The following is an 18,823-nucleotide window of genomic DNA, read 5'->3' as shown; positions in this document are numbered from 1 at the left end:
AAGACTTCCAGGAAACCCAGGAAGCTCAGAGAGTCCCAAAGAAGGTGGACCCAAGAAGAAACACACCAAGGCACATCATAATTATATTAGCCAAGATTAAAACGAAGGAGAGAATTCTAGAAGCAGCAAGAGATAAAGGGACAGTCACCTACAAAGGAGTTTCCATCAGACTGCCATCTGATTTCTCAAAAGACACCTTATAGGCAAGAAGGGGCTGGAAAGAAGTATTCCAAGTCATGAAATCCAAAGACCTACAGCCAAGATTGCTCTATCCAACAAAGCTCTCATTTAGAATGGAAGGGCAGATAGAGTGCTTCTCAGATAAGATCAAATTCAAGGAGTTCATCATCACCAAACGCTTATTATATGAAATGTTAAAGGGACTTATCTAAGAAAAAGAATATAAAAATATGAACAGTGAAAGGACAGCAAACTCACAGTTATTAACAACCACACCTAAAACAAAAGCAAACTAAGAGGACAGCTAGATCAAGAGCAGAAACATAGAAATGGAGATCACATGGAAGGTTAGCAACAGGGGAGTGGGAGGAGGAGAAGGGGGGAGAAGGTACAGAGAATAAGTAGTATAGATGGTAGGTAGAAAATAGACAGGGAGAGGGCAAGAGTAGTATGGGAAATATAGAATCTAAAGAACTTGTGACACATGGACATAAATGAAAGGGGGGGAATGTTGGAGGATGGGGTATGCAGGGTGGAGGGGAATGAAGGGGGGGAATAGGACAACTGTAATGGCATAATTAATAAAATATATTTTTTAAAAAGAGCTTCCCAGACATGAAAATGCTAAACATGTGTGTTACAACCAAACCAGTATTGTAACAAATGTTAAACAGCTTGCTTTAAGAAGAAGAAAAGAAAAAGAAACACTGGCCTGTAGTCAAAAAATAAAAAGGCAATAAATACGTATCTATCAATAATCACTTTGGGCGTAAATGGCTTAAGTGTCCCACTCAAAAGACAGAGGGGTAGTTCAATGGATAAGAAAACAAGACCCACATAGATGCTGTCTCCAGGAGACACACCTCAGAATGAAAGACACACACAGATAAAAAATGAAGGGATGGAAAAAAATATGCAAATGCAAATGGAAAAAAGCTGGGGTAGCAATACTTATATCCTACAAAATAGGCTTTAAAATCAAGGCTATAGTAAAAGACAAAGGACACTACATAGTGATAAAAGGAATAATTCAACAGGAGGATATAACCCTAGTAAACATTTATGCACCCAAGATAGGAGCACCTGAATATGTAAAGTAAATCTTGATGGACATAAAGGGAGAGACTGACAAAAATACAGTCACAGTAGGGGATTTTAACACCCCATTGACTTCAATGGATAGATCTTCCAGACATAAAACCAACAAGGAGACAGAGGCCTTAAATGGCACACTAGATCAAATGGATTTAATTAATATCTACAGAGCATATCACCCCAAATCTGTAGAATATACAGTCATTTCAAGTGCACATGGAACATTTTCTAGGGTAGGCCACACGTTACGACACAAAACAAGTCTCAATGAATTTAAGAAGACTGAAGTCCTGTCAAACATCTTCTCTGACTAGAATGCTATGAAACTAGAAATCCACCACAAGAAGAAAACTGAAAAATAGCCCTGGCTGGTGCGGCTCAATGGATTGAGTGTCCGTCTGTGAACCATAGGGTCACTGGTTCTATTCCCAGTCAGAGCACATGCCTGGGTTGAGGATCAGGTCCCCAGTAGGAGGTGTGCCAGAGGTACCCACACATTGACGTTTCTCTCCCTCTCTTTCTCCCTCCCTTACTTTCTCTTTAAAATTAAAAAATAAAATCTTGTTAAAAAAAGAAAACCGAAAAATAAATGCAGACATGGAAACTAAATAACATGCTATTAAACAATAAACGGGTCAGCAACAAGGTGGAGGAACAAATCGAAAGATACCTTGAAACATGAAAATGAGAACACAATAACTCAAAATCTCTGAGACACAGGGGAAACGGTCCTAAGCAGGACCGTTTAATCCTGATATTCACAGCATTACAGGCCTGTCTTAAGAAACAAGAAAAAGACCAAATAAATATTCTAACTGTACATTTAAGAGAATTTGAAAAAGCACAACAAAGCCAAAAGTGAGTAAAACAAAGGAAATAATAAAGATCAGAGCAGAAAAAAATTAAATAGAATCAAAAAATACAAAAGAAAAATGAATCCAAGAGCTGGTTCTTTGAAAAGATAAACAAGATTGACAAACCTTTAACCAGACTCATCAAGAAAAATTGGAGAGGACCCAAATAAATAAAATTTAAAATTAAAGAGGAGAAATAACAATGTGAACCAAAGAAATACAAAAGATTATGAAAATCTTTTTGAACCAGTAAGAAAATATTATGAACAACTATTTGCCAAAAAATTAGAAAACCTGGATGAAATGAATAAATTTCTAGAAACATACAATCTTTCAAAACTAAATCAGGAGGAATTAGAGAATCTGTATAGACAGATTAAACCTGATGAAATTAAAAATGTAATAAAAAAACTCCCAATAAACAAAGGCCCCGGACCAGATGGGTACACAGCTGAATTTTTTTAAAGATTTTATTTATTTATCTTTAGAGGGGAAGGAGAGAACGAGAGAAATATCAATGTGTGGTTGCCTCTGTGCTTCCCCTGCTGGGAACTGGCCTGCAACCCAGGCATGTGCCCTGACTGGGAATCGACCCACAGTTGTTTGGTTCACTGGCCCGCACTCATTCCACTGAGCCACACCAGCCAGGGCTGAATTTTACCAAACATTCTGGGAAGAGTTAACATTTATTCTTCTCAACATATTCCACAAAATTCAAAGAGGGAAGTCTTCCTAACTCATTTTACAAGGCCGGAATTATCCTAATTTCAAAACCAGATAAAGACACTACAAAGAAAGAAAAGTATTGGTCAATATCCCTGATAAAGGCAGATGTTAAAATCCTCATTAAAAATTAGTAAACTGAAAAAAATAAAAAATAAAAAAATTAGTAACCCAAATACAGCAATGAATCAAAAAGATCATACACCATTATCAAGTGGGATTTATTCCAGGGATGCAAGGTTGGTACAACATTCACAAATCAATAAACTTAACATACCACATAAACAAAATGCAGGACAAAAAGGCACATGATCATATCAATAATTCCAGAAAAAGCATTTGATAAAATCCAGCAACCATTTATGGTAAAAACTCTCAGCACAGTGGGAATAGAAGGAACATACCTCAACCTAATAAAGGCCACATATGACAAACCCACAGCCAGAATCATACTCAACAGGAAGAAAAAATACAACATTGCCCTTAAGATTGGGAATGGGACAGGGATATCTGTTTCTATGTAGCACTAGGTGTCCTAGCCATAGCCATCAGGAAATAGGAAGGAATAAAAAGCATTCAAATTGAAAAAGAAGAAGTAAAATTGTCACTGTGTATATATGACATGATAGTATATAAAGAGAACCCTAAAATTTCCACCAAGAAACTACTAAAACTAAAAAATGAATTCAGCAAAGTAGCAGGATACAAAATTAATATCCAGCAATCAGTTGTATTTTTATGATGATAATGAACTATCAGAAAGGGAAAATTAAGAAAACAACCCCATTCATACTTGCTTCAAAAAGAATAAAATACCTAAGAATAAATTTAACCAAGCATGTAAAAGACTTATACTCAGAAAATTATAAGACACTGAAGTAAGAAACTGAAAAAGATACAAATAAGTGAAAGCACAAATTGTTTTCATGGATAGGAAGAATTAACATCATTAAAATGTGCATACTACCCAAAGCAATCTATAGAGTCAACACAATTCCTATCAAGATTTCAATGACATATTTCAGAGAACTAGAAAAAAATACTTGAAAATTTATATGGAATGACAAAGGCCCAGAATAGCAACAGCAATCTTGAGAAAGAAGAACAAAGTTGGAGGAATCATGCTACCTAATATCAAACTATACTATAAGGCCATAGTAATCAAAACAGTATGGTACTGGCATAAAAACAGACATATAGATCAATGGAACAGAAAACAGAGTCCAGAAGTAAACCTTTGCTTTTATAGTCAAGAAAAAGCAAACATATACAATGAGTTAAGTATTCAATAAATGGTGTTGGGAAAATTGGACAGATGACATACAGAAAAATGAAACTAGACCACCTCCTTATGCCACACACAAGATTAAATTCAAAATGGATTAAAACATAAATATTAGACCCAAAATCTTAAAAATCTTAGAAGAAAACTTAGGCAGTAAAATCTTGGACATTGGTCATAGTAATATTTTTTCTGATATATCTCCCCAGGCAAGGAAATAAAAGAAAAAATTAAATAAATGGGACCACATCAAACTAAAAAAATTTGCACAACAAAAGAAACCATAAACAAAATAAAAAGACAACCCACTGAATGGAAGAAAATATTCATTGATATATCTGTTAACAGGTTAATATCCATAATTTATAGTGAACTTACAAAACTTAACACCAAATAACCAGCAATCCAATTTAAAAAGTGGGCAAAGAACCTGAACAGTCACTTTTCCAAAGAGGACACACAGAGGGCCCATAGACATATGAAAAGCTGCTCAGTGACACTAATCATCAGAGAAATGCAAATTATAACCACAATGAGATACCAGTCAGAATGGCTATCATCAATAAATCAAAAATAAAGTGCTGGTGAGGAAGAGGAGAAAGGGGACCTCTTCTGCACCACTGGTGGGAATGCAGACTAGTGCAACCCCTATGGAAAGCAGTATGGAGATACTGCTCAAAAAATTAAAAATGGATCTGCCTTGTGACCTAGTGATGGTACTTCTAGGAATTTATGTGAAGAAACCTAAAACACTAATTCAAAAGAATGTAAGCACCCTATGCTCACTGCCCCATTACTCACAATTGCCCAGATATGGAAAAGCCTGAGTGTCCATCAGTAGATGAATGGCTATAACAACTACAGTACATTTACACCATAGAATACTACTTGGCTGTAAAACATTTTTTTAAAATTTACCCTTTGTGGCAGCATGGATAGATTTGGAGAACACTATGCTAGGTGAAATAAACCAGTCAGAGAAAGACTGATGCCATATGATTTCACTCCTATGTAGAATCTAATGAAGAAACTGAACTAACAAGCACAATAGAGACAGACTCATGGGTAGGGAGCAGCCCGACAGCTTGGTGGGGTGGGGGATAGTGGGTGGGTGGGTTTAGGGGTGGAAAGATAACATAAAAAGGAAAAAGAACTCATGGACATAGACAACAGTGTGGTGATTGCGGGGAGAGAGGGGTGGGTGGAAATGGAAGAGGTTATGAGGCGGATAAATGGTGATGAAAAATATAATATAATCTTAATTTAAAAAGATAAAACAAAATTAATGGGGAAATAAGCTTTGTTTATAGAAGATATAGGAAATTGAAGCAGCAACAAATGTTCAACATTATCTATCCATTTGTCATAAAAGTAATGTTTCTAAATTTTTTTCATCATTCTCGCCCCCCCCAAATAACCTTTTAAAACATTTCTTTGTAATTACCCCTGCTATAAAATTTTGGTACAACAGACATGTTGTTATGTCTATATTACATATAAATATATACTTTTATATGACACATATAATTTTATGTGTGACACCTTGTATATGTATATGTGTAAATGTATATTTACATATACATGCATTATGCAAATATGTTAACACATAAATACATATATACATGCAGTTGTGCATGTGTGCACATTATGTGCATATACATATAAGTACATGTCATATAAATCTGTGTGCATATATTTATGTGTGTACGCATATTATGTGTGCATGCATGTTATATGCATGTATATTGATGTGTGTGGTTTCACATATGACATATGATGTCTTTATATGTGACATATATCATGGGTGTCATATATAAAAGAGTAAGGTTATTTTACCCTTTCACCCTAAGAACCAATTTTTACCGCCTTGGGGGCAATATCACAATGTGGTAAAGAATTGAGTCCAGACAAGTCAAGCTACTTATCTAAAGTGAAAAAGCTAATTAGTTGACCGTAAAAAAGATACCGGACCATCCTGGCTGGTGTAGCTCAGTGGATTGAGTGCGGGCCTGCGAACCAGACGATCGTGGTTCAATTCCCAGTCAGGGAACAGGGCTGGGTTGCAGGCCAGTTTCCGGCAGGGGCCCTTTCCCTGCAGGGAATGCACGAGAAGCAACCATACATTGATGTTTCTTTCCTCTCTCCTTCCCTTCCCCTCTAAAGATAAATAAATTAAATTAAATTTTAAAAAAAGATACTGGACCACCAATCCACTACTATTCCACTATACTGTGCACATATCAGTACCCCATATTGATGGGAGAGGTAAAACTTGCACTTAGAACATCTACAGTCCACAGTGTGTGAAGGGAGAGAAAAAAAATGAACAATGTCTGATTAGACATGATGTAGTTGCTGGTTGGAATGTTTTTGTTTGCTAATCTTTATTTTAGGGGTTATTTTTTTTGCTTGAATGGTAAATAACACAAGCAGAGGTATAGCCAGAGTTTCAATAATCTTCATTTGTAAAAATGCTGTGGAAGAAGAAATGAAAAACAAATCAGAGTAAAGTGGACACCCAGTCAGCTATCCAATGACCGGATGACTCACTCGGGTCAAAACGTCTTTCCCTTCTCAACGCTTCCTTCCAAAACAAACAATGCTGTCATGACATGTGGTCCGACTATACCTTCTCCAGTATTAACCCAACACTTGTTTTACACAACAACAAAAAGAAGCGTCTCAGTGTGGCCACTACCAAGGGGGTCAAGGACGGCTGAGTGTTCTAAGGAAGTACCATTTCCATTGTTTCCAAGCAAGCACTCACTAATAGAAAAAAATAAAAATTTAGAACCACAGAGTACAGGTGCTCCCCTGAGCATGTTCTGTGCTCAGGGGAAAAACAAGGGACAAGTGGATGTCACGCCAGAAATGGCTTTCCAAATCTACGGAAGTAATTTTTAGAACTGTTTTAAAATATGTTATACCAGAAAGATGAGGGTACTGCTAAACACATTAGAATTTGATGAGAACAAAGTTGATGATCCTGATGTTGCATCAAAATAATGATGATGACATTTGTGTCGGGTTTTATTACAGAATATTTTAACGATATTCGAGAGTGAGGAAAAACTGCAAAGTTACAGAATTATTTTAAAGTCTCTGAACGTACCTCCAGAAATTAGCATAATCCAACTTTTTCCTTTTAGGAATTCTTTTCTTTTAGTAAGAAAAGTAAAATTGTCATTTAATACATTAAGCCATTACATTTGGTTTTTTAAAAGATCATCTTTTAGATTCCATTAACACTAGGGTTCTAGATAATTTTCTACTACCTTTTGATGAGAAAAAAATCTGGCTAAAATGGCACTATACTCATATGACCTTCACATTAATAGTCTTGCCTCTTGCCTGTCAAGCTAATAGAGTGTTTGGGGAATCATAAGGACTCATCTGGAAATGATAGAATTTTTGTCTTTGTCTTTTCTTTCCTGGACACTAATGGCTTTTTGTCAGTCCTCTTCACTCAGTGAATGACACATGAAGCCATTCCAGTTTAGTTGTCCATTAACTCCAAGCATTATGACAAGAACAAAGCAACCCCCTAAAGAAACAAAACTCAAACACTCATATTGAATTTCTCCAGTTCCTCAGCTTATAAGGTGCTGTTTTCAATTGTCAATAATGTTCATAACAGTAAGCGATATCCATTACTAATTAAAACAAGCTGTTTAAACAAACATGAAATGTCACCGAGTCTGTAGATCAACATATTCATGCTATTGTTTGGTTTCTTGGTGCATTACCACTTGAGGATTTGTTTCTATCTTCTAGTCACCTATTTCTCTAAGTAACAAACACAGAGAATAAACATGCAAAAACCAACCTTCCACACTGGGTGCCATGGGGCCCAAGGCTCCCGTGTGGCCATGGATATTGTATAAGATCAGTAATGTGCATCATATCACTGCCAATGAAAGCAAAGAACTTTTCATGTATTTTTCCTGAATTTGTGGGGATCAAAGGCATAAACTACAGGGAAAATGCAGTTTTTATTAGGAAAAGAGACACCTGTAGTTTTCTGCAAGATTTTTAAACAATCTTTTATCTATATGGATGTTCTATTAAGGCACAAGTAAAATGCAATACTTTGCCTGACATGCTGAACAATGACTCATTTTCAAAGTTTTCTTTATTTTTATGCAACTAAGTCCCCTATAAAATATTTTTAACAATTTGGTCAATCTTTAGTTGAACACTGACATTTGAAACTGACTTTTCTCTTAAAATTGTATTCCCTAACAGTGTATTAATGATATAGAGGATATAACTCTGAATTAATATCAAGCAATTGGAGTCAGATAGACTTTTTAAAAGACAATATTAAGTTGTTTGGTTCAGTTATTATAATCAATTCCAAATTATCAGCAGAAGTAAAAAGGAGGAATAATTTAAATTAACAAGCCTCAGAGATAATTCCCAAAACCCAATTTAGCCAGAATTATCAACATTCTCCTCCAAAGCTTTTATTTGAAATATTTTTGCAAAATTGTGTTATTAATTTACAGATTTTTAATCCATCTTATTTAATATTTTTGGCCCAAGCTATCGCAGATGCATAAATGAATGTGGAAGGAAGGAGGAGTAGGCAATAATTTTTGTTCCTCATCTACTACATTCCTGCCTGAGTAATAAACCCCCTACATACAGTACCTCATCTCATCTCATTCTCAAGTCATTCTGTTAGGCTGGTAATATTATCCACAATTTGCAAATCAAGTTTCTCAAGTTCAGAGAGTTTACAAAAATTATCCAAAGTCATCCAACTGACCAGGAGACGGGCCCATGCTGACTGCGATTGTATCAGCAAGTCCAGCAGCCCAATGGCTTTCCTGAAGTCAGTATGGTCCTTTAAGTTCAGCTAACCAGAGGATATACTGAGTTTTAAAGTTTTCAGTGGTGTTTATTTGCGGTAAATAATGGAGTTGCCTTACTCCATTCTGACTCTATGATTACACATATTGTGACTTTGCTTCCGGATTTACAACATTGTAGTTGTTCAGTGCACAAAAGCACTTCATTAGTTACCATGCAGTGAAAACAATACAGCTCAATAGTAATGTAGACTTTGCCATTCAATGCAAAAAAAGGGATGCTTTTATCTGAGAACTATAATGTTTAGACATTTGAAAATTCTGATTCTGGTTAAATTCTAAGAATCTGCCAACTTGTAACCATCACTTAAACTGTATTTAACTACATTCTCATTTCATTGCCTGAATAATAAAAAGCAGGCACTTTTGAGGGGTACGTGCAACACTTTGGAAAACAACCAACTTCAAAAGCAGAATCTACAGGACAGTACATTAAACCTAAATCTCATACTTTCCTGGTTATGTGAATGGTTTCTTCTTAAAAAGCTGTTGTGTCAGGTATAAACTAAGCCAAAATGAATTCAAACCCTCTTATAAGTCATCATTTTTATGCAAATTTGTTATAAAATGTTCTCAATAATTAAAAGTATGAGAAACTGTATATTAAATATTTCCATGTCTTGGAAAAAATTTACTTCACAGATATTCAAAATAATATAAAAATGAAATGTTTGATTCCAAGTAAGTCAGAATACTGGATTAAATGTCCTTTAATAACCTGAGTTTCTAAAGTATAATGGGAAAAACCTTCTTAATTTTAAAAATATGTTTTAATTTATATTATTAATTTCAGGGAGAGGGAGAAGAAAAGGGAGAAAAACATCGGTGAAAAAGAGAAACATCAATGCGAGAGACAAACATTGACCAGTTGCCTTCCATACACTTCCTGACTAGGGACCAAACCTATAATCCAGGCTTGTGCCCTGACCAGGAATCAAACTGGCAAAACTTGGGTTTGTGAGACAATGTTCAACCAACTGAGCAACGCCAGCCAGGCTCTAAATTGTTTTTAATTTTCTGAAACAGAAAACATCATAAAAGGAACTTGAAATACTCTTGATGACAAGAAAACAAAAATTCATCCAGCTTAGTAGACTTTCCATTGACCTTCATTTTTTTCTTTCCTTCCACCTTCCTAAGCCTTAACATGTTCACCAGAGACTTATTAGGAAAAAAATCAAAGGACATGAAATTCAAATTCATTGATACTTGCCATTTCTTTTTTTTTAAGATTTTATTTATCTTTAGAGAGGAAGGGCAGGAGAGAAGGAGAGAAATATCAATGTACAGTTTCGTCTCTTGAGTCCCCTGCTGGGAACTGGCCTGCAACCCAGGCATGTGCCCTGACTGGGAATCGAACCGCAATTGTGTTTCACAGGCCCATGCTCAATCCACTGAGCTTGATATTTCTTAGCTACTCTGGTAAGAGATTTGGTAGAGAAAAGTGTTTAAACTGCAAAGTAAAGTACACCAATTAATGCCTTTTCAGAACGAATTTTTCCAAGCAATTCAGAGCTGAATTATAGGCTGGTTTACCCTTAATACTATTAGGAAAAAAGTAAAGCCAGTGTGTATTAAAACATGTTCTATAAAATGTACAGTTACTTGTTCATTAAACCTTAAGAAAATAAAGACATCACTACATGAAGTCTTTGTAACATAAGGTCTTCATAACATACTAGAAAGAACGTGAGGAGTAGAGACACACACGGAGAAATTGAGTTGTGAGGCTTCAGAGCAGACTGTTTTCCTGCATGCCCCACCAATGCCACTGATCCTCTGGTCCTCTGTTGAACCTTCCCCTCACCCCCATAACATGCACCAGACAAGTAGCCTTGTAAGCTCCACAAGCTCCACCCTGACAATCCCCTGGGGCCCTGCACTACTCAACTCCCACAAAAGGCAGAGGTTCTGTCAGTGGTGAACAGCCTAGACCCATGTTCCAATCTTTCTTAAATAACTCTCGCAAAATTCTAGTCAAGCTTTGTGGGTGAGGATGGGGTGGTCAGAGACCATAAGAAGAAACTGAGGTGTCTGGCTTCACAGGTGAAGGTCATCTTACCACAGAGTCAACAGGTGCCACCTACCCTGTGTTAAGCCCTCTCTCCGCATGGTCAAACCTACCTGGTATCTCCCTGGGAGTCTGTACCACACAACTCTTATACCACCAAAGTTTCTGTTAGTGGCTAAGCCTAATAAGCAACCAGAACATGACAGTGTGTCTGAGGGTGCCCTGGGCCTTTTGCTCCAGACCAGGTACTGGTGGCAGCTGACCTCTGTTTGAAGTTTAGCCCTTCCCAGGCACACTGAGGTCCAGCACAGGCAGCTATCAACCATGGGTCATTTTGTAGCTCCTAACAGGTAGCCTACGGCCAGTCACTGGCAGGGTCTGACATTGACCTATACTGGAATCCCTCCCAAGAGGCTCCAGGAACAATACACCTGAGAACCAGCTTCAGATCACAATAGAGCACCACCATACTAACTCAATAAGCAGCACACCCAAAGGGAGATCTTGGCAGAAACTAGACCCTACAGGGCAAATTCAGCTTTGTGGGATCAGCCCTCATACGGCAGCCCATGCACTGCAGTCATGGCCAGTCCCCACAGCCAGCCGGCCTGAGGTTAAACCCCACCCATGGTTTGCCAACAGCAATCAAAGCTCAGCTATAAGAAGAGGACTCACATAACCAAAACAAGGGACACTCCCAGAGCATCCGACTCAGATGTCACTGAGTCACACAGGATGCCTACCACATAAGACCACACTTTCAAGACTGGGAGATACAGCATACCTACTGAATATTCAAAAACAAACACAGGGAGAAGCCATAATGGTGAGACAAAGAGACATGCCCCAAATGATAAAAGAAATCTGTAGAAAAAGAACTAAATGAAATGGAGGCAAGCAAGCTACCAGACACAAAGTATAAAATGTTGGTTACAAGGATTCTCAAAGAACTCAGTGAAAACTTATACAAAGAGAAAGTAAACAGGGAGACTTCCGCCAAGATGGAGGCATAGGTGGAAACACTGTGCCTCCTCTCACAACCAAGTTTAAAGTCAACAAAATTTCAGTAACAAAAACACAGCCAAAACACAGAAAATTGAACAATACAGAAGTCTGACAACAACAAACCGTTCAGCCAGAGGGTAGAGAGGCAGAGCCAGCAGTGGAGCGGGGTCCAGCTGGAAAGATCTCCTGACCCAGGTGCGCAGGCAGCCATTGGCAGATCCCAGGTGTGGGGTAGCAACAGGTGGACCCAGTGAGGGCGCAAGGTGGCAGGCTAAACACGGTCACACATTCTCGCACAGATAAACGAGCAAAGGAGTGAGCAGTGAGACAGATCTTGCAGGGCCCAGTGGTGGGAAGCAGCAGAGGGGGCCGCCATTGCCCCTCTCTGACCCCACCCCCACATATAGCATCATAGCCCAGCGACTGAGTTGCCTGCCCTGGTGAACACCTAGGGCTCTGCTCCTCATACATAACAGGTACAAACAGACCAAAATATGGCTCAAGAAGAACTCAAAGCCCCGGAGCTGATAACTCTAAGTGACCAAGAAATAGCCAACCTATCAGATGCACAGTTCAAAATACTGGTGATCAGGATGCTCACAGAATTGGTTGATTTTAGCCACAAATTAGAGGAACATATGAAGGCTAAACTGATTGAAATGAAGGGAAATGCACAGGAAACCAATAGTGATGAAAAGGAAACTGNTCTCAAAGAACTCAGTGAAAACTTATACAAAGAGAGAGTAAACAGGGAGACTTCTGCCAAGATGGAGGCATAGGTGGAAACACCGTGCCTCCTCTCACAACCAAGTTTAAAGTCAACAAAGTTTCAGTAACAAAAACACAGCCAAAACACAGAAAATTGAACGATACAGAAGTCTGACAACAACAAACCGTTCAGCCGGAGGAGTAAGAGGGGCAGAGCCAGCAGTGGAGCGGGGTCCAGCAGGAAAGATCTCCTGACCCAGGCGCGCAGGCAGCCGTGGGCGGATCCCAGGTGTGGGGTAGCAACAGGTGGACCCAGTGAGGGCGCAAGGTGGCAGGCTGACCACGGTCACACATTCGCGCACAGATAAACCAGCAAAGGAGTGAGCAGTGAGACAGATCTTGCAGGGCCCAGTGGTGGGAAGCAGTAGAGGTAGCCACCATTGCCCCTCTCTGACCCTGCCCCCATATACAGCATCATAACCCAGCGACTTAGTTGCCTGCCCTGGTGAACACCTAGGGCTCCGCTCCTCATACATAACAGGTGCAAACAGACAAAAATATGGCTCAAGAAGAACTCAAAGCCCCGGAGCCGGTAACTCTAAGTGACCAAGAAATAGCCAACCTATCAGATGCACAGTTCAAAATACTGCTGATCAGGATGCTCACAGAACTGGATGATTTTACTCACAAATCAGAGGAACAAATGAAGGCTAAACTGATTGAAATGAAGGGAAATGCACAGGAAACCAATAGTGATGGAAAGGAAACTGGGACTCAAATCAAGGGAGTGGACCAGGAAGAAGACAAAAATGACCAAACAGAAAAGTATGAAGAACCAAAAATTCAAAAAAATGAGGAGAGGCTTAGGAACCTCCAGGACATCTTTAAACGTTCCAACATCCAAATTATAGGAGTACCAGAAGGGGAAGAGGAAGAGCAAGTGGAAAACTTATTTGAACAAATAATAAAGGAGAACTTCCCCAGTCTGGCAAAGGAAATAGACTTCCAGGAAATCCAGAAAGCTCAACCAGTCCCAAAGAAGTTGAACCCAAGAAGGAACACACTGAGGCACATCATAATTACACTAGCCAAGATTAAGATGAAGAAGAGAATTCTAGAAAGAGCAAGAGATAAGGGGACAGTCACCTACAAAGGAGTTTCCATCAGACTGTCAGCTGATTTCTCAAAAGAGACCTTGCAGGCAAGAAGGGGCTGGAAAGAAGTATTCCAAGTCATGAAATCCAAAGACCTACAGCCAAGATTGCTTTATCCAGCAAAGCTCTCATTTAGAATGGAAGGGCAGATAGAGTGCTTCTCAGATAAGATCAAATTCAAGGAGTTCATCATCACCAAACGCTTATTATATGAAATGTTAAAGGGACTTATCTAAGAAAAAGAAGATAAAAAATATGAACAGCTAAAGGACAGCAAACTCGCAGTTATTAACAACCACACCTAAAACAAAAGCAAACTAAGTGGACAGCTAGATCAGGAGTGGAACCATAGAAATGAAGAACACATGGAGGGTTATCAACAGGGGAATGGGAGGCGGAGAAGGGGGGAGAAGGTACAGAGAATAAGTAGCATAGACAGTAGGTGGAAAATAGACAGGGGGGGCTAAGAATAGTATGGGGAAATATAGAATCTAAAGAACCTGAGACACGTGGACATAATCTAAAGGTGGGGGGAATGGTGGAGGAGGGGGTGTGCAGGGTGGAGGGGAATGAAGAGGGAGAATTAGAACAACTGTAATGGCATAATTAATAAAATATATTTTAAAAAATAAAAAAGAGAGAGTAAACATTAAAAAAGGATGTAGGATCCATAATAATTCAAAAATGAATAATACAATATCTGAAATGAAAAATATACCAAAAGGAACCAACAGCAGATTAGATGAAGTACAAGACTGAATCAGCAACTTAAAAGATGGCAGAAAATTCCTAATCACAGCATCAAAAAGAAATGAGAATTTAAAAACTGCATATAGTTTAAGGGACCTCTGAGACAATATTAAGAATAACATTTGCCTCTTAGAGATACAAGAAGGAGAAGAGAAAGAGCAAAGGATTGAGAACCTATGTGAAGAAATAATGACTGGAAATTTCACCAACCTGGTGAAGGAAAAAACACACAAGTCCAGAAAGTACAGAGAGTCCCGAAAAAGATGAACCCAAAGAGGCCCACATGAAGCCATATCATAACTAAAATGGCAAATGTTAAAGACAGGGAGAGAATCATAAAATCCCCTAGAGAAAGCCAGTTACCTAAGAGGAACCTCTCGTAAGTCTCTCAAATGATTTCTCAAGAGATACTTTGTATGCTAGAAAACATTGGCACAAAATATTCAAAGTGATAAAAAGTAAGGACCTACAACTAAAACTATTCTACTCAACAAAACTATTATTTAAAACTGAAAGAGAATCAGAGGGGAGGGGGATTGCAAGTCTCAATAAAAAACTGGGATAGCAATACTTGTATCATACAAAATAGACTTTAAAACAAAGGCTATAAAGAGAAACATAAAGGAACATTACATAATGATAAAGGGATCTATCCAACAAAAAGAGTTTACAACCCTTGTAAACATTTATGCACCCGATATAGGGACAACTAAGTATATAAAGCAAATCTTGATGGACATAACAGGAGAGATAGACAGTAACACAGTCATAGTTAGGGAACCTTAAAACATTATTGACATCAATGAATAGGTCTTCCAGAGATAAAATCAACAAGCAAATGATGGTCTTAAATGACACCCTAGACTAGACAAATTCAATTCATATTTTCAGAGCATTTCATCCCAAAGCAGAATATACATTCTTTTTAAAATTACATGGAACATATCCTAAGATGGACCACATGCTAGGTCACAAAATGAGTCTCAATAAATTTAAGATGGATATCATATCAAGCATTGCCTCTGACCACAGTTGCATGAAACAAAAATCAGTTACAAAAACAAAACACTGAAAAATGCACAAAACTTGAAGGCTAAATAATATGTTACTAAAAATGAATGTTACCAATTAGATCAAGAAAAATCAAAGATAGCTTGATATGAATGAAAATGAAAGCAGAACCCAAAATCAGTGGGGCACAGCAAAGGCAGTCCTAAAAGGGAAATTCATAGCATACAGGCCTACCTCAAGAAACAAGACAGATCTCAAATAAATTACACTTAACCTTACACCTAAAAAAACTAGGAAAAAATAAACAAAACCCAAAGTGAGTAGAAGGAAGGAAATAATAAAGATCAAATTGGAACTAAGTGAAATCAAGTGTAAAAAGATAATATAAAAGATCAATGAAACCAAGAGCTGGTTCTTTGAAAAGATAAACAGGATTGATAAACCTTTAACCAGACTCATTAAGAAAAAAAAAGACCCAAATAAATATAATCAAAAAACGAAATGTGAAGAGTGACAGCTGACACCAGAGAAATACAAAAGAATATAAGAAAATACTAAAAACAAATATATGCCAACAAATTGGACAACCTGAAAGAAATAGATAAATTTCTATGACACACAATCTTTCAAACTAAATCAAGAAGAACCCGAAAACCTGAACAGACTTACTACAACTAATGAAATCAAAGCAGTAATCAAAAACTCCCAGCAAATAAAAGTCCTGGGCTGAATAGCTTCACAGGAGATTACACAAACATTCAAAGCAGAATTAATATGTACCCTTCTTACATGATTCCAAAAAATTTCATGGGAGAGAAGACTCCCAAGCTCATTTTATGAGGCCAATATTATCCTTATTCCAAAATCAAATAAAGACAGTACAAAGAAAGAAAATTATAGGCCAATATTCCTGATGAACTTAGATGCAAAAATCCTCAACAAAATCTTCAGCTTATTTCAGTAATGCATTAAAAAAGATCTTACATGATGATCAAGTGGTCTTTATTTCTGGAATGCAAGGTTGGTTCATCATCTACAAATCAATTAATGTGATATACCACATGAACAAAATGAAAGATGAAAATTATATGACTATATCAATAGATGCAGAAAAAGCATTTGACAGAATTTAGCATCCATTTATGTTTAACTCTCTTAGCAAAATGGAAATAAAGGGAACATACCCCAACGTAATAAAGGCCATATTTGACAAACCCACAGCCAACATTATACTCAATCAATGGGAACAAGTAAAAACATTTTTCTTAAGATCAAGAACAAGACAGGGATGTCCACTCTCATCACTCTTCCTGGAAGTCCTAGCCACAGCAATCAGACAAGAAGAGTAAATAAAAGACATCCAAATTGGAAAGGAAGAAGTAAAACTGGCATATTTTGCAAAGGACATAATACTATATAGAAAAAACCCTAAAGATTCCACAAAAGTACTGCTAGAATGAATAAATGAACTCAGTAAATCATTAACATACAAAATTAATTATTAGAAATTAGTTGCATTTTATAAGCCCTAAAATGAACTATCAGAAAGAGAAACTAAAAAAACAAGTCCATTTATAATTTCATTTAAAAAATAAAATACCTAAAAATAAATTTAACTAAGGAGATAAAAGACCTGTACTTGAATATGTATAAAATACTGAAGAAAGAAATTGAATAAGACAAATAAATGAAAGCATATACCATACTCATGGATAAGAAGAATTAACATCCTTAAAATGCCCATGCTGCCCAAAGTAACTAATAAATTTCATGTAATATTTATTAAAATACCAATGGCATTTTTTTCAGAACTAGAACAAATAATCCAATAATTTACATGGAACCACAAAAAGGCCCCAAATAGCCACAACAATCTTAAGGAAAAAGAACAAAGTTGAACCTGATATCAAACTATATCTAAAAGCTATAGTAACCAGAACAGCATGGTACTAGCACAAAAACAAATGCAGAGATCAATGGAACAGAATAGAGAGCCCAGAAATAAACCCACACCTATATGGTCAATTCATATTTGACAAAAAAGGCAAGAACATATAGTGGAGTAATAATAGTCTGTTCAATAAATTGTGTTGACAAAATTGAACTGGTACATCAAAAAAAATAACCTAGACCATCTTCTTCTGACACCACATACAAGAATAAGTTCAAATAGGATTAAAGACCTAAATGTAAATCTCAAAACCATAATACTCCTAGAAGAAAATATAGACAGTAAAACCTCTGACATTTCTCACAGCAATATTTTTTCTGACATATCTCCTCTGGCAAGAAACAAAAGAAAACAAACAAATAGGACTACATCAAACTGAAAAGATTTTGCACAGCAAAGAAAACCATCAAGAAAACAAAAAGACAATTTATTGAATGAAAAAACAGATCAGCCAATGATGCATCTGGTAAGGGGTTAATATCCAAAATTTATAAAGAACTCATACAAATTCAACACACATAAAAAAATAAACAATCCAGCTAAAAAGTGGGAAGACAACCTGAACAGATACTTTTCCAAAGAGGACATAAAGATAGTCAATAGACATATGAAAAATACTCAATGCCAGTAACCCTCAGAGAAATGAAAATTAAAACCACAAAGAGATATCACCTGTCAGAATGGCTATCATCAATAAATCAACAAACAAATGTTGGCGAGGATGTGGAGAGAATGGAACCCTAGTGTACTGTTGGTTGGAATGCAGATTAGGGAAACCACTATGGAAAGCAGTATGAGGGTCCTTAGAAAATTGAACTGCCTATGGCCCAGCAATTCCACTTCTGGGTACAGTTCCAAAGAAACTCAAAATACTAAGTAAAAAAATATATGTGCCCCTATGTTTACTGCAGCATTATTTTCAATAGCCAAGATATGGAAGCAACCCAAGTGCCCAAAGAGTAGATAAAAAAGCAGTGGTACATATGTACAATGGAATATTACTCGGGCATAAAAAATGAAATTTTACCACTTGTGACACATGGATGGACATAGGGGGTACTATGTTGAGTGAAAATTAAGTTGTAGAAAAAAAGCAAATACCATAAGATTTTACTCATACATGTAATCTAAAGAACAAAATAAATAAATGAAAAAATAGAAAAAGACTCATAGATGAAGAGAACAAACTCCTGGTTGCCAGAGGGGAGAGATATTGGGGAATGGG

This window comes from Sturnira hondurensis, unplaced genomic scaffold, assembly GCF_014824575.4.
Source record: "Sturnira hondurensis isolate 20B ecotype Veracruz unplaced genomic scaffold, ASM1482457v3 Scaffold0013063, whole genome shotgun sequence".
NCBI lineage: Eukaryota > Metazoa > Chordata > Mammalia > Chiroptera > Phyllostomidae > Sturnira > Sturnira hondurensis.
Note: the sequence above shows the minus strand (reverse complement) of the source record.